General features: G+C 47.8%; 1 protein-coding gene across 3 annotated transcripts in view; it reads right to left on the bottom strand.

The window, feature by feature from the left end:
* Nucleotides 1-17,868, bottom strand: part of DPF3 (double PHD fingers 3) — a 281,914-nt gene that overhangs the window by 163,453 nt on the left and 100,593 nt on the right. Inside the window, exon 1 of one of the 3 annotated variants that reach the window (XR_009210195.1) lies at nucleotides 2,638-2,764. The exons of the other annotated variants lie outside the window; for them this stretch is intronic. The gene's annotated coding sequence lies outside the window, so the exon portion shown is untranslated. Of the gene's footprint in view, nucleotides 1-2,637; nucleotides 2,765-17,868 lie in introns of those variants that run through there. 3 annotated transcript variants of the gene reach the window in all.

Raw genomic sequence — 17,868 nt, 5'->3', positions numbered from 1 at the left:
TGAGAGAATGTCTGCATTCACTCTCCAGCAGTCCTCATCACCCAGCACCTGGGACATTGCAGCACTGGGTGGCCTAACTGCAAGCGCTATAGCCCTACTCTTACCCATCCTGGCAAAAGGAATTCTCCCTGAAACTCAGTGTTTAGTCTTTCACTCCTCAATGTAGAACCCAAGATGGCGCCCAATGGTGCCCAGGTTCCTCTGCCGGGCTGGGGATGCTCCTGGAAAAACTATGTATTGGGGTAAAGTGGAAAAAAGACTTGGAATTGGTCGTGTCTGAGTCCAGCTGCACCTCTTAATAGCTACACAACCCTCAGCAAGTCACTTACCCTCCCTGTGCCTAAATTCTACTACTTGCAATATGGGTAACACGATCTCTACTTCAGACCTGAGAAAATTTAATAAGATAGAACCTCTGGCACACAGACATAAATGTCTGTAATCAATAGCCATTCCTTTCTCCTTCCCCAAAGTGCAGTACTTGCTGCCACTTTGTGGCATGACCCTCTCTCTGCCTGAGCAGGCTGATCCTCGCCATGTGATGCAACACTCACTGTCACGGCATCCTTGAGTCTGTCGGGGACCCACTCAAACCTCTGTCCCAGGACAGAAGGCCTCTGGGTCACCAAGGCTGAGCTTCAGGCATCCAGGAGTGCAGGGCAGCTGATGCATGGTGACCCCAGCAGTCCACCCAAGGACTGCCCTAAGCAAAGAGACCACATTTGGCTTGTTTACTGCTCTCTCCCAAAGCCTAGTACATGCTGGGTCATGTGCCTGCCACATTGGGTAAATGATGAGTGAATGAGTGAATGAATGAATGAATGAATCCTCCTCTGACCCCCCCGCATACATGAAACAGACAGCCCTACCCCTGAATCTCAACAAAATACTTTACTTATATCCTTCCTCCCACCTGGAATTTTGTATTCTCTCCTTGTCCTGGCTGATCTTAGCCTAGTCAAGGGCTAACTGAAAACTTGCTTCTTCCAGGAAGGTTCACAGTTTATCTCTACCAGTAGGGTTTGCTCTCTGGCTTCTCTGAACTACCTTACCTGTCTTACTTTATTTTCGCTGGTCTTTGCCACCTTCCTTATCTCTGCTCACTTAATTAGATTGGAAGTGTCTTAAAGACAGGAACTGAGAGCTGTGTGCTTGCATGCTACCCAACCATGCACAGTGCTGGGAATGTAGAAGCATGTGATAGATAGATTGCTTGACTGAACTATCATGTCATCCTCAGCAAACTAATGAAAGCTTCATAGTTGAGAGGTGCTTGGGACGTTCTAACTTTCTCCATGGGAACATGAGGTGAGCCTGAAGTTATCTGGCTACTTCTCCAGAGCCCAGGATTAGGCATCTGAAAATAGATATCCTCCAAGTTCAAATCCTAGAGTTTTTTCCCATATCCTTAAAAAAGGTCACTTCAGCTCCTGAGATTTTCATTTCTCCATGTGCAAATTCATGCCACCCTGCAAGGTGCCATAGAACTGACATTCTCCTTCTCTGAACTTTACAAGAAGCTCACTGAATTCTCAATGATGCTGACATCAGACCTATGCCAGGAGAACCAGCTCCTTCTCTGCGCGGGTAGAAATGCCGTTCTTGTGCTTAGTGAGAATGCCATCACCACATGCTCCAAAAGAATGGCTCTCAAACTTGGGATTGTGAAAGAATCAGTAAGGGGTGGGAAGCTGTGCAATTCTGATTCTAGAGGCTTGGGATGTGATCCAGACATCAGCTCCCCAGTGATCCTGAGAAATATGAGACTAGCTGATCTAAAGATAGCTCCCCAACCTCTAAAACAAGGGCATGAATGAGAGGGGCCTTGTGTTGCTCCTCAGCCACCATGTTTGAATGGCAGAGCTGGACGGCCCAGTTAGCAGACTTTGTTTCACTCGGCTGGTTTTGTTTCTGTGGGAAAACTTCTTTCAGGCAGCTGGCATGGATTACCCTGGCAGCACTAACCTGGAGCAGACTAATCCCACAGAAGTCCTCATCCCTAACAAAATTGCCAAAAGCCCTGGTCAAGGCAAATGTATGAAGATCTGACATCCTTAGTCATTCTGTGGATGGCTCTGACCTTCAAAACGTCTCAGAAAGGGCACCCTGGGGACAAAGGTATCCCTTGGGAAAGTTATGTCCAACAAACAGCTTGAACCCTAAAATGTCCATCATGACTTCGATGTGGCTCAGTCTGATGCTCAGGCCCAGTAGACCCAATAAATCCCTTTTCCAGCATCTACCTGGTGAAGACTTTTCAGGGACTTATTATGCAAAGCTGCCTAAGCAAGACAAAATTTATATTGAACCTGGCCATGATTTCTGAGCTGCCACTGGGTGTTCTGATGACATACACATCTCGAAGTTGAAGTCAAGGGGCTGCCAAGGACAAGAGACTGGAGGCAGGATAAAAGCATTGTGATTCCTTCCAGTAAAGAATGGTGGGGTGGCGGGGGAGGTGGGAAGGGGATGCTCCAGGGAGGAAGAGGACTGTAGCTTTTCTTGTACCCAAGGTTTGCCTTTCAAATGGCATCCAGACGTGACCAAATAAATCTCTCCTCTGGAGGCTAAAGAATGTGTAGAATGCAACAAAAGTGAGGTGGTGGGGAAGCCTGCTTTATCTAGGGTGTATCATACCTAGAAAGAAAACACACATCCTTCACAGAAATTTCATTGATTGAGAAAGTATTTTTAGTTTCCTGGTCCACAGACTGAGTCCTTCCTGAAACTCTCACCATGAGCTGGGCACTCGGATGTTGCCTCCTGAATGTGATCACCTATAGAAGCAGACTATTGATTAGAGACGATTTTAGACAAACAGATCCCCAGCCCTCATCTTTGCCACTGGAATACAAAGGGTGCTGCCCTCCCCAGTAAAGGGAATATCGGTCTGGTATTTAACATGGCCACAAAGAACATGTTGTTCTATAGTCAATTCTCTATACAGCAGCCCAAGTGATTTTTTTTTTTTTTGAGACAAGGTTTTACTCTGTTGCCCAGGCTGGATTGCAGTGGTGCAGTGGAGGAGTGTAGCCTCCACCTCCCAGGTTCAAGCAATCCTCCCACCTCAGCCTTCAGAGTAGCTGGGACTACAGACACACGCCACCACACTTGGCTAATTTTTGTGTTTTTTTATAGAGACGGGGTTTTGCCATGTTGCCCAGCCTGGTCTGGAACTCCGGGGCTCAAGCAGTCAGCCCATCTCAGTCTCCCAAACAGCTAGGATTACAGGTGTGATCCACTACACACAGCCCCAGTGATCTTTTAAAAACAGAAATCAGGGCCGGGCACAGTGGCTCATGCCTGTAATCCCAGCACTCTGGGAGGCCGAGGTGGGTGGGTCACGAAGTCAGGAGTTTGAGATCAGCCTGGCCAACACAGTGAAATCCCATCTCTACTAAAAATACAAAAATTAGCCAGGCATGGTGGCAGACACCTGTAGTCCCAGCTACTTGGGAGGCTGAGGCAGGAGAATCACTTGAACCTGGAAGACAGAGGTTGCAGTGAGCCAAGATTGCACCATGGCACTCCAGCCTGGGCGACAGAGCGAGACTCCATCTCAAAACAAAACAAAACAAAAAAAAAATGGAAATCAGGCCATGGCATTCTCTCCTACTAACACCTCCAATGTCTTCTCACTGCACTCAGAATAAAATCCAAACTCCTTCCCATGGCTACAGGTCCCCAGGCTGGCTGGGCTCACCTTTCCTGCATCATCCCATCCCCTGCCTCCTTCCCTGCTGGACTCCATCCTCATTGCACTCCTTTCTGTTCTTGTTCTATACTAAGGGTATCTCACCTCAGGACCTTTGCATATGCCGTCTCCTCTACCTGGCACAACATGCTTCTCCCAGATCTTCTTGTAGCTGGCTGCCCCTCTGAGATGTTTTCCTAGGTTCACCCTATCTGGAAGTAGCTCACCCCACCCCAACCCTGCCCTACCCCTTGCTGTCTCATATACTTTATTTTTTTCAATACCACTATCAAAGTTTTTCTCTTTGCCAACTGATCGTCTCTATACAACTAAATTGTAAGCGCCACGAGAGCAGGGTCCTTGTCTCACCAGATTCCCAGCCCCCAACGCAAGACTTGGCACATAGGAAATGCTCAACAGATATCACTGAACAAGAAAATGAAAGCTCTAGGCCCACCTGCAACTGACAGCTTGAATGATACGGGATCCTGGCCTTGTAGAGGGCTGGAAATCAGTGCTGGCAGGAGGACCCCAGCACAGGGAATAAGAATCATACAGCTGCCACCACCTTATTCCTGGCCCTTTCTGCCCAACACACCATAAATGACAGCAGGTCAGTAGCACAGTCCACAGTCCATACTCAAATCTTGATCATGGCCACCCACATACCCCAAACCCAGACAGACTGGGGTGAGGTGGATAAACGATGCCATTCAAGACATCAGACATTGCTTTCTATGCCCAAAAGGGACATTCCAGGCCTGATATTGGCACCGGAAACTAGCGGTGCCAGAAGATGGTCTCCAACATACCCATCCCATGTCCCTCAAAGGGCCTCTCTCTGGACTAACCTCTTCTGCATGGTCTTTCCCAGAGAGCTGATCCGTGTCCTCCTGCAGAGCCCTGGGCCCACGGATGGTGCCAGGGGCAGCGGCAGGATGGGTGTGGGGATGCTGCTTGACAGGAAATCAATGGGAACTGAAGGTCATCCAGAGGGCGCAGTCTCCCCATCATGCACCTGCTGGCATGGGATTTGTGGTCCTGACCTCGCTTGGGGGCCTCTGCCCTCCTGTCAGAGTTGGTTAAAATCAGCCTGCAGAAGCAAATGCCCTGCACACCAAATGATCTCCAGGCAGCCCTTCTAAGGGACATCCAGCCAAACAAAGAAGCACTGAGTCTCATTTCACCCACCACAAGGTTGAAAGTCACCCCAATCTCTCTTGGCAGCCTCCTAGGAAAACTGTCTCAGACCTGCCGTTTTTGGAGGCACATACTTGTAAATAGAACAAAGCCAGACTGACCGAGAGGCTGGTGATGTCCCCAAACTTAAGTTGCCTGGTGGAGGAAGTAAAAATATACTGGGAACCAAGATGACTGAAACTGAAATCTTGAGTGCACCCTAGAAATGCTTAAATCTGCCCTCAACACCTCTACGTCCCAGGATAACGACAAAGGATACCAAAACCTCTGTACTGCCAGAGGGAAATCTCATTTTCTTCCCATCCCAAAAAGTACTGGGGAGCTTGGCTGAATCTAGAATCTGATTTTCCTTCCCCCACTATACTTATTTTCCCAGGTTCCCATTCTCCCTTGCTTCCCAGGCCTTTCCCCTCTACCATCTTCTTTCCCAATTTGTCCACCTCATCAAGAGTCATTTATCATACAGGCCAGGAGCAAAGCAGTCAGCCTAAGTCTCCAATTCAAAAGTTGCAAATGGGCCAGGCACAGGAGCTCACGCCTGTAATCCTAACACTTTGGGAGGCCAAGGTGGGAAGATTGCTTGAGACCAGGAGTTCAAGCAGCCTGGCCAACTTGGTGAAAAACCATCTCTACTAAAACTACAAAAATTAGCCGGGCTTGGTAGCAGGTGCCTGTAGTTCCAGCTACTTAGGAGGCTGAGGCAGGAGAATGGCTTGAACCCAGGAGGTGGAGGTTGCAGTGAGCTGAGATCGCACCATTCCACTCCAGCCTGGGCAACAAGAGCAAAACACCGTCTCAAAAAAAAGTTGAAAATGAATATGGTATGAAAATAAAGAAAAGGCCAGGCACAGCAGCTCATGCCTGGAATCCCAGCACTTTCAGAGGCCAAGGCAGGAGAATCACTTGAGGCCAGGAGTTGAATACCAGCCTGGGCAACATAGTGAGATCCCTGTCTCTACAAAAAAAAAATTAATAGAAAAATGTTTTAATGAAGAAGAGACACCCTCAACATATTTATAGAAGGATACCAGGATGCTGGTCATAGTAGCAATAGTGGCATAGCTAATATTTTTTGAGCATTTACTATGTGTGCCAGGCACTGTTATAAGCACTTTACATGTATTATCCCCATACAACTTGTAATTGTATTATTCCCATACAACTCCATGATTTTATACCCACCCCCACGCACACCCCACTTTACAGATTGGCAAACAGAGGCACAGAGAGTCTTAAGTGATTTGCTAGGGATCTATGTGGCCTTGTTAATACATTACAGTCTTTTCAGAACCTTACTCTTGGCCACTGCACTGTCAGCCTCTTACAAGGGCGCCATTGCCCCCTCACAATGAGTTTTGCCTCCAGAACTAGAATAACCTAAACACTTCCTTTCTTGGAGGCACTAGGTTTCTATCAGCATCACCAACTTGCTAGCTAATCTTAGCTATTTCTTTTCTTTGTGCCTCAGTTTCCCAAACTGCCAAATAGCCCAGAAATAAACCTTCTTATCACAGAGCCACCTCTCAGTAACTCAAAAAGAGTTAATATGGGGCTTCCTGAAAATATGCCATCAGAGAAATACAAAATGTCTTTATGCAGTTTAGAAACCAAATCCATCCCAAATGTGAGCAAGGGGCGATGGACCTGAAGAGGTCCTGTGGTTCTGAACATCGACTAAGGCAGAAAAAGAGAAATGCCAGAAAGTCATAAACTAGAGGGTCAGATTAAAGAATCCCAGAATGTTAGACACTGTCTAGTCTGGTGCCTGGTTTTATTGCAAAGGAAATCAATAACCAGGCCAGGTGCAGTGGCTCATGTCTGTAATCCCAACACATTGGGAGGCCGAGGTGGGTAGATCACCTGAGGTCAGGAGTTCGAGAGTAGCCTGGCCAGCTTGGTGAAACTCCATTTCTACTAAAAATACAAAAAATTAGCCGGGCGTGGTGGTGCACGCCTGTAGTCCCAGCTACTCGGAAGCCGAGGCAGGAGAATCGCTTGAACCCGGGAAGTGGAGGTTGCGGTGAGCCAAGATTGTGCCACTGCACTCCAACCTGGGCAACAGAGCGAGACTCCATCTAAAAAAAAGAAAAAAGAAAAAGAAAATCAATAACCACAGAGGTGAGGTGATGTCCTCGGGACAAACTGAGGCAGAGCTGGGATCAGATCCTCAGTCCAGACTCCTAGTTCAGGGATTCCTCCATCGTTTATGGCAAGGGTCAACAAACTACAGTCCCTTGGCCAAACATATCCCAGGACTTATTTTTGTAAATAAAGTTTTATTGGAGGCCAGCCATGCCCATCCATTTACATATTGTCTGTGGCTGCTTTAGTGCTACAATGACAGAGTTGAGTAGTTCCAACAGAGACCATGTGGCCTGAAAAGCCTAAAATATTTACCATCTGGACCTTTACAGAAAAAGTTTGCTGACTACTGGTTTTTAACATAAGCCTTGAATAATGAAAAGCCTCCACCCTCAGAATACAAAATAATAGAATAGGAAACCTAAGAGTCACACAGCTTAAGCAGATAGTTTTACAATTATCTCAGCTTGGTACAACCTAATAAAAACCCATAAATACAGTTAATAATAAGGAAAACAAGCACTAGCTCACCCTACCTATTTAATAATTATTGTTAACTACAGCAAACCAAACTCATAGCTGAAAATTCGTTTGTTTTTTTCTAGCCTCCCTTGAAAGCCATGTTTCATCTAGGAAATGCTGTTGGCCAATGGACGAAAGGACGCATCTTAGAGGCACACAGCCCTAATTTCCTCCTGTTGAGTTAAAGGCTGCTGCTGAGGCAGCTGAAGACTTGAGAGCATTGCCCTCTCTCCAGAGCAGCCTCAGAGAGAGCTGATGTTCTCTGTCAAAGGCGATGGTGCCAAAACCCTCCTTGTGCCCCTCACTCCAGATAGAACCCTCAGGAACAGCCAGGCATGGGAGAGGCTCTCTTTACAGCTTCCTCTCCCTACTGTGCCTCCATGCCCTGCTTACGCCCCTTTCCTCCCCAGAAAGTGATCAGGATATGCACACGACCCACAGAAGCCCAGCCCACAGCTATGCCATCATTCTATCATCCCATGGAATAGGGAAAAGCGGGTCTGCCCCTGTTAGGCTGATGTGGGAATCAAGAGACCTGGATTCCAGATTGGAGTTGGAACTTAGTCACTTTGGGTTTTTGGCAAATCTCTCAAGCCCTCTGGGCCCAGGCCTCCCATGTCAAATGGAGAGATTGTCTTCGCATATTCCAAATGATGGAACACGGGCAGAGCCAAATTAAGGGGTGGGGCAGGCCAACCACGTGGCACCCAGGCTCCAGTCTCTAATCACACTAGGTCATTACCAGGAACATAGAAACGTTTACTAGTGTCATTCAGGCAGAGAACTTTGAGAAATAGGACCTGGCTTTCACGGAATAGTCCGGTTCGCATCAAGGTCCCACTGTAATGATTATTACACTTTTCCCTCTCAAAAGCGCCCTTGCTTGGCTGATAAATGATAAAGTCACCCTACTAATAAGCTGCTTGTGGTGGGAGTGAGGTGAGACACGTGGCCCAAGGCACGGACAGTGATGGCAATACATGGGCTTCTAAGGAAGACAGGTTCAGTTTGGTCAAGAAGTGGGGTGCAGGTCCGGGGCCAGAACTGAGTTGCTAAGGACAAGAGAGGAGAGGCTGCCTCTGGTGGCCTGGCTTCTCCATTTGCCATGCACACGGCCTTTGCCTCTTCTTTTATTTGTCAAATATTTAGAGAATATTCGCCAAAGTGTGAGCTCCCCAGGAGGCCCACAGGCGCTGGAGAGAAGAGAGGGCTTTGGAGAGTACTGTAAGGGGAAAGAAACCTGCCAACAGGTGCCCAACCTCTTGGCCATGCTAAGCACTTGAGCCCTGGGACAGAGTATGATCCCAGCCCTTCACAGTGCCTGACCCTGACAGGCATGCACTTGGTAAGTGTTCATTCTGGGGACCTGGAACAAGCGAAGCTGAAGCCCTCCTTCTGTTCTTGGAAAACTCCTTCTCCCCATGGCAGCTGCATCTCGACCACCAATCCTGCTGGACCACAGGATGTAGGAGGACTACACTGTGTCCCGGATCTCGTCATTACAAGAGCAGGAGGTAAGCACTGAGAAAGATCCAGAAGAACTCATGAAAGCAGAGGCTGTGGTCTGTAGGGAGGAGGGCCAGGCAGGGCAGCTGATCAGAGGAAGAAGCAACAAAGAAGGAAGGGGAAGAGGAGGAGGAGGAAGAGGAGGAGGGGGGCCATGGAGTCACTGTGGGTGGAGGGAGAGCACCGCCAGCACATGCCCCACAGCCATCAATATCTCTTCGGAGGACAGGTTATCTGGGGAATTTATGCTCTCTAATAATTACCTTGCAGAGGGTTCCACTTATCTCACCAGAAGAATCTGCCAGTTGCCAGACACACAGGGTTCTAGTCAATTCCATCCACACTGCCCTCCCCCTGTGCCCTGCTCCCCACCTCCCTGCCTCCTGACTTCTGACCTCTGAATTCTAATCTTTCTTTGCCTCTCCAGCCTAGGGGGAGGTTGATGGTGGAAGGGTCACAACAACTTTTAACAGATGTAAAGGCCGACAAAGGGGTTGGTGGCTTATCCCTTATCAGTAGATATGAGAATTAACATCCCAAAGTTGAGGCCAGGCCTGAGGAAGTATAGGCTGTTGCCAAAGACAGTGTGTGAAGGGCCAAGCAATGCTTTGGGGCAGACTGACATGATTATTTTTGTCTTCACCTGATGCCATCAGACCTGGTTAGGATTAATTTTATCTTCTAGTCATCACAACCCTCCTCAAAGGCTTTCTATCCCCACTCCAGCCCTCCAATGAGGCCTCCCTCCAATAATGGTGTGGCTACTTATTTGAAAACCATCACATGTTGCTTTGGGTTGCTGTGATCTCTTTAAACGCATGTTGCAGTCCTGGCTGTGAGCTCCTGGAGAACATGGGTACTGCATTGGTACTGAATCAGGACTACCTGAGCAACAGTAACAACACCTAGATGGCCCTGACGGTGGGCGGGACAGTGCCCTCCCTGCTTAGAAACAGGAATCGCATTTCATCTCCACAACAACCCTATGAAGGAGATGCTACTACTACCCCTCATTATACAGCTGAGGACCTGGGAGCTTAGACAGCTTCAGTCACAGGCCCACGGTCACTTGGTCAGTGGCCAAGTCAGGATTTGAACCAGGTGGTCTTGTTTCAGAGTCCGGGCTCTTAACCACTCCACACCACACTGCCTCTATAGGAGAGGTTTGCTGATTGATTCGGACATTTTGTGTTGTATCTATCAGCTTATTTACATCATCCTTTTCTAAAATAATAATTTTTTTTTGAGACATGGTCTCGCTCTGTCACTCAGGCTGTGCAGGAGCTCTGTCACTCAGGAGTGCAGTGGCATGGCTCACTGCAGCCTCGATCTTCAGAGCTCAAGCAATTCACCTACCTTATCTACCCCAGTAGCTAGGACTACAGGCACATGTCACCACTCCCAGCTAATTTTTTTTTCTTTTTTTAAGAGAGATCGTGTCTCACTTTGTTGCCCAGGCTGGTCTCAAACTCCTGGACTCAAGTGATCCACCTGCCTCAGCTTCCCAAAGTGCTGCTGGGATTACAGGCGTGAGCCTGGGTGCACCTGGGCTGGTGCTCCTGCTCCTTAGGACTCCACTCACTGCTTCCTCCTCAGGGGGCCTCCCCCAAACTCCTTAGCTCTGGCACTCATTCTTTTTCCATCACCCTGGCACGATGCCAACTATCAAAAATTATTTTATAGGCTAGGTGCAGGTGGCTCATGCCTGTAATCCAGCACTTTGGGAGGCCAAGGCAGGCGGATTGCTTGAGGCCAGGAGTTCAAGACCAGCATGGGCAACATAGTGAGACCTCATCCCTATTTAAAATTAATTAATTGGCCAGGCACAATGGCTCATGCCTGTAATCCTAGCACTTTGGGTGGCCGAGATGGGAGGACTGCTTGAGACCAGGAACTCGAGACCAGCCTGGTCAACAAAGCGAGACCCCATCTCTTAAAAAATAATAATAAATAAAAAATAATTAATTAATGTATATGTTTATTTACTACCTGCTTTTCTCAATAGATATAAAAGCTTCCTGGGAGAAAGACTGGTCTAGTTTGTTCACCCCTCTATCACCAGTGCCTAAAGCTGGTCCCTGGCATATAGTAGGCACTCTATAAATATTAGTTGGATGAACGAATTGTCTAATGTCCCCACTGAGCCTCCCATAACACATGATGGCTACTTAATTGGACACTTAATTTTATGCAAACTCATCTATCTGTTCTTTATTTATTAGACTTTACAGTGTACCAGGCACCTTGCTGAGTAGGTTAGGATTTCATTGTACCCTAATATGAGGTAGAGAATATTGTCTTTATCATTCTCATGTTACAGATGAGGAAACTGAGACTCAGAGGTTACACAGCTTGCCCAAGACCATACAGAAATAGGGTAAGACTTAACCCCCATTCTGTCAGTCCCCCTGAGTCCATGATATTAAGCATTCTGCCTCATTGCCTCTGGCTAGGTCCCCTCAGTAACATGACTCTCTTTACCCCTGAACCTCTAAAATGTCCCCAGCCTTACTTCTCCCCTCCAAGAGCCCCGTCGCCTCTTTCCCTGGCCTCTGTGTGCTGGCTCTCCTCCATCTATCCCTCCAGATTCTCCCTCTGCCATTCTTTTCCCTGGTGGGTGCTGTGGGAGTCTGTCCTGTGTGGTCAGCCATTTGCCGTCTTCCCTCTGCTCTTGGTGGTCTGGGTCAATGGCAGGCGCCGAGAGAGGGAAGAGAGATGGGGGATTTCCTCTCCCAGCCCCTTCCTGCCGGGTTGCTGTGGAGTGTCTGCATCTGCCCACTGAAGGTCACAGCTCCTGTGTGCCGGCCTTCTTCATACAGCTACCTCTGCAATCCGGTGACCTTCCCCATTCCCCTAACCTAGCCCTAGGCTGCTGCACTAGCCCCCCACCATGTGAATCCCTGCCCACAGTTTTGAAACTAGACATGTTATTAAACACTCCTCAGTTTACTTCGTGTGAAGCTACTGCTTTGCTGGAACCCTGACTCTCAGACATGTGACTGCCACATGGCCTCTGCCCCTCCCCCAGGTCCCCCACCACTGCCGCTGCCTCCTGGTCATTGCAGCTGCCTCATCAGGCCCTTCTTTGCTGCCAGGGTTTGTTCTCTCTCTCCAAGACCTATAAATAAATGTTGATTTGCTGGCTTGAAGGTTTGCCCTGGCAGCCCCACCAAGGAGAGCAGTGCCCCGGGGAGCCCAGCAAGCCCACAGCAACCTGTCCTCCCAAGACTAAGAGAAAGCAGAGAGCACTGGGTCCAATGCAGGGGTCCCCTATGCTGGGAGCTTCCCCCTGTGCAGGGTGTTGTTAGGGGACCCCTCAGATGATGTCCTGGTGCCTCAAAGCCGCCATCACAGCTTCAAAATCACGATATCACTTGTTGAGCAACTACTATGTGGCAGGTTCTGGGTTGCCATTTGCATACATTCACTTTCATGTTAAAAGACTAGAAAAACAGGTTCACAGAGGTTAAGGAATTTAACCAAAACCTCAAAACTACTAAGTGGCTGAACTGGAATTAGAGCCCAGGTCAGCCCAAATCTATAAGGCCTTAATTCCCCACCAGTACATGCTGCCTCATGACCAATCCCTTCGAATGACAGGTGGGCAACAGACTCGAACCTAGTCCAGGCAGGCAGCTCAGAGATGCCAGCCACCCATGGATGGGAGGAGATCAGGTGGAGCAGGATGACAGTTAGGATAAAGAGCACAGAGGGCTTCGTGCTGCCTAGAGTCACTTTGTCCAAAGGGCATGGCACGGTTTGGCCATGGCGACTGCTGAGCAGCCAGGGGGCTGGAACATGCCCCCCCTCCCCAGCCCCAACCCCGACCCACTGCTCCTTCCTGCAGAGCCAGCCAGGAGCCATCACTCATCCTTGGGCACACACCAGCATTTCAACAAAACAGGCCTGCAAGCATAGACCCCTCCGAGTCAGGCCCAGGACTGTCACGAGGAAACTCTGAAGGGGAGGGGAGGGACAGGGTGACACAAAGAGGGGGAAGGCCTCCTGCTGCTGGACCTGGAGCCGACTGTGCTTCCCTAAGTCCTTTCTGCAGCCAAAAGGCATATTCCCTGTGAACACCACTCAAGATCCAAAGGCTTTCGCTTTTTATTTTTTAGGGAGCAATGGCAAAAAAAAAAAAAGAAAGAAAGAAAAGAAAAAGAAATCCACATTTCTAGTGCTGGGAGCGATTCTTGGAGGTAAACATACTCTCTCACACACACACCCCACAGTGCTGCCCCCACACAGCCCAAAATAGTCCACACCATGTACTCCTGGAGAACCCAGCTCAGCACAGCCTCCCGACCTTGGTCCACATGACTGCTGGCCAGCTCTCGGTCCCCAGGGTAACAAAGTACTCCAAGGACCCGCAGTAGCAGCGCCTGCTCCTACAGACCATTCCACCCCTCCTAGAGAAGTCCTGTCTGCTGTGTCCCGGTGGAACCAGGTCCAGTTAGCAGAGGCCACTTCCAATGACCCAGTGCGGCCCAAATCTCCAGAGCTGACCTGAACCTCTCTCCCTCAACCCCTCCAACTCTTAGATTGCTGATGCTGCTTCTCCAGGGGAATGGCTCTCACAACATTTTATAGACTGCAGGGAAAATATCCAGAACTGAGACTGTTCTTCAAAATAATAATTAAAAAAAAACAAAAACACTGCTGAAACACAGAGCTGGGTGTTATCTTAATATCTCTGCACAGATAGAATTTGAATGCTCTCACTCCAATTAAAATCATTCTCCGATCCTTCCTTTAAACACTGTAAGTTCAATTCCCCCTAAAGATGGGATTGCAAACATGATTAGGTCCAATTAATTTATGGAGAAACTCAGAATGAAAGGAGAGAAATCAATAGAACTGCCTTGTTCTGATCACTACCGCAAATGAAATAATAATTTGAAGGAGATCTGGAGAGAAAGGAAACCAAAAGTGTCACATCGTAGCCATGAGGCCATTTAACAAGGCAGCATTGCCCCATGTGGACTGGCTGGGTGGAGAAGACCACTCAAGCTGACAAGACACTCCTGGGGACAGAGGACGGGGAGAGACGGCTGAGGTCACTTGCTTTCTCTTCATTGTACAGCATGAGGCTCACTGGTGGTAAATTCTCCTCTTTCTCACAAAAGCAAGACATAAAAGAAAGTAAAAGGCAAAAAACATCCACACAAGCTGCCAGTCTAATAAGGACACTGGTAATCTCCAGGCAGGCCAAGGCCATATGGGCTCCCCCTGCAGCTTCATGCTAAGTTTATCTCCATCCTCACACTCTACCTCCATCTCTCTTCCATATCCAGGAAGGAAGAAAGGAAATTAACAAGCCGGCATCCAACATCCATCCTGAATCACCAGCTGGGCCATGTAGAGCATCCAAAGATGGGGTGGGGAAGCCCAAGGGGAGAGAGACATTGACAGATCACCGTCTCCACCTCTCACTTGCCTGCAGCTCCCTTGCATAGAGGATGCTGGCAAATTCAATGAGAATTTTTGCTGGACCTGCCCAGCAGTCCAGATGTGGGAACCTAATAACAAATAACAATGCCAGCTCCATGTGATCCTTGCACCTGCAGGAGAAAATGCCTTGCTGGCCAGCTGGGCTCCCTGGCCACCCTCCAGCCCACCTTGCTGCCTCTGGATGGGGGTTCGTGAAGCTGCTCCTGGCCTATCCAAATGGCCAGTAAACATTAACATTCATCCAGTCAGGCAACATCCATGGAGTGCCTATTCCATGCTATGCTGCCCCATGTGGGAGGCAGCAAAGCAATTCAGTGAAAGGCTGGGGCACTGGCATTAGGACACCAGGTTTGAGTCCCAGCTCCTTGCTTACTTGCTGTCTGAGCTGTTGAACTCTGTGAGCTTCACTATCCTCATCTGCAAAATGGGTATGATAATAGGACCCTTCTCATGGGTTCACTGACAAGAACAAATGAGGTGACCTCACTACGGGTGATCAGTAAATATTAGCGGTTATTACCACAATGTGGGGTCCTATCCTCCACTCGTTGCCTCCACCAGTGCCAGAAAAAGCCAGCTCATGAGTTAACTCCCAGGCAGTATTATCCACTCCAGGGGCCTCTCTGTCCACACAGATGAGCAGAAGCAGAATGCATTAAACAATAAAATAGCTCAATGCCATTGCTACAGATTGCCCCACCACCACCATCTCACCAGTCAGCTTCAAGCCAATGGGGTCAGCAGTCAGAAGCACAGCCAAGAGTATGGGGATGATTCCGTGACAAACCATCCCCAGCAGCAGAAACCTATCTCACAGCACACATCCTCCCAGAAGTGGGTCGAGGGCATCCATTGCCTTTGTTTAAAGGCACTGGGTCACAAAGGAGGAGGAGCCTTAGCAGGTTGGAACTTCGGGATATTCCACAGGACAGGTAGAAAGGTGCTGTGTTGGTTTTCTATTGCTGCTGAGACAAATTACTACAAACTTCATCGTTTATGAAAACACAAATGTATGATTTTACAGTCCTAGAGGTCAGAAATCCAAAACGAGTCCTAAGGCTAAAAATCCAGGCATCAGCAGGGCTATATTCCTTTTGGAAGCTCTAAGGGAGCAGTTTCTTCCTTGGCTTTTCCAGTTTCCAGCAGCTGCTTACACTTCATGGTGATGGCCTCTTCCTCCCATGTGTCACTTCTACCTCCACTTCCATCATCCTATCTCCAGCTCTGACTCTGACCCTCCTGTCTCCCTCTTGCAAGGACCCTTGTGATTACACTGGACTCACCCGCATAAGCCAGGATAATCTCCTCATCTCAAAGTCTTTAACTTAATCACACCTGCAAAATCCCTCGTACCATGTAAGGTAACATATTCATAGGTTCCAAGGATTAGGACGTGGACATCTTTGGGGGTAGGGTCACGCTTCTATCTACCAAAGGCGGGTTCTGCTGCTGCTGCAAGGTACCCTTGAATACCGTAAAAGCAATGGTGAAGAATTGAAAGAAACGCAGTTATGTCCTAAGCCTAGGAATATTGAAGCAGTCCTCTTTTTCACAAAAAAAAAAAAGTATAAGGCATATGGTGCCTAAGAGCATAGGATTGGAGCCGCATAGCTCTGGGTACAAATCTAAGCTTCACCACCGGTCCCAGCTGAAGCTATTCAAGACCAGAAGCTCATCTGTGTGAACTTCCATTTTCCCAACTAGAAGCACTAACATTGTAGGGTTGATGTATCCTAAGGAATAAAGAATAAAATGCACACAGAATCTTTCACACCATGTCTGGCACACGGTGAATGCTCAGTAAACGGCAACTAAGAAATTGCTCCGTACTGTTATTCTATTACTTTGGTTCTATCAGATCCAGTCACTAAATAAGCCAGTTTGACGTGAAGTACTTGGCTATCAGCAAATACTACCAGGCCCTGTCAAGTCCCAGGAATCAGAGGGGCTATTTGGCCAATGCAGACTGACCCTTTCATGCTGAGGTCAGGGAGCTCCAGCAGAGACACTCAAAGATCTAGAGATATGATCAAAATTTCCCTGTCAGGACATGGTCCAGAACCATGGATCTCAGTTTATTTTCTGCAGAAAGAAGAAGAAAAGGTGAGGCCCACACACTTCTCTCTTCCACAAACTCAGGCTCCATTCCCTTGTATATCTTTCTCTTATAAACAATTGCACTTTATTTTTAATTGTATTGTGATAAATCTTTCTGCCTTCCAATTCTTTGTATGTACAAACTGAGGCAAGGACCAAAGGAACGAGGACTTTATCTTACATGGATCATTTGATTCCATTATTGAAATCTCTCAGGTGAAGTTAAAATATATATACATTGGGTCTATATTAGAATATGTGAGACTTGAATTTGGTCTGCTAATTAGCTGGGTGACTTTAAGAAAGTATGTAACTTATCTGAGCATCCCTTTCCCCATCTATAAAAGGAGGCAGAGGCCAGGTGCAGTGGCTCACGCCTGTAATTCCGGGAGGCTGAGGCAGGCAGATCACTTGAGCTCAGGAGTTTGAGACCAGCCTGGGCAACATGGCAGAACCCCATCTCTACCAAAAATATAAAAAATTAGCCAGGCATAGTAGCATGGGCCTGTGGTCCCAGATACTCAGGAGGCTGAGGTGGGAGGATGGCTTGAGCCCAGGAGGTGGAGGTTACAGTGAGCCAAGATCATGCCACTGCACTCCAGCCTGGGTGACAGAGTGAGATTTATTTATCACTCAATAAATAAATAAATAAATAAATAAATAAATAAATAAATAAATAAATAAATGGAGACAGGAAAATCTGCCTCTTAAGACTACAGCATGGGTTAAATATTATGTAAAACCTTTGGCATGTTGGATTTCTAGAGCATGTACTATGTCTCAGACACTACAATAAACATTGTTATGTGCATTAATTCATTGAATCCTAATAACAACTGTTACTGAGGTGCTGTTTATTATTTCTATTTTCCTAGAAGGTAGACTTCTTGGGGCCAGGGATAGTTTTTTCATCTTCAACTCCCAACCGAAATACCCTGTGAGTGGTAAATGCAAGCTACAACTATCATTGTTGATAAAAAGAATTGAGAGGTCAGTCGAGGCTGGAATCACCACAGAAGATTTTATAAAGATGGATCCCAAGAGGCAGGGAGGTTTAGAGAAAAGGAGGAAGGAGAGTGGGCAGGTCTTCCCAATGGGGTAAGGCGAGGCATGAGGAAGTAACAAGAAAAGCCAAGCCCGTAAGAAGACAGACGAAGCATCTCACCTGAATAGAAGACTAAGTAAAACTACCTTCCTGCGGCAAAGGGGTCTACTAGGATATACTCATTGACTTGCTTTGGCCAACAGAATACAGTGGAAGTTAGATTACACCAGTTCCAAGCTCAGGCCTCAAGAAGCCTTGCAAGCTTCCCTTC

Source organism: Hylobates moloch, unplaced genomic scaffold (genome assembly GCF_009828535.3).
Source record: "Hylobates moloch isolate HMO894 unplaced genomic scaffold, HMol_V3 SCAFFOLD_16, whole genome shotgun sequence".
Classification (NCBI taxonomy): Eukaryota; Metazoa; Chordata; class Mammalia; order Primates; family Hylobatidae; genus Hylobates; species Hylobates moloch.
Note: the sequence above shows the minus strand (reverse complement) of the source record. Positions and strands in the feature narration are given on the sequence as shown.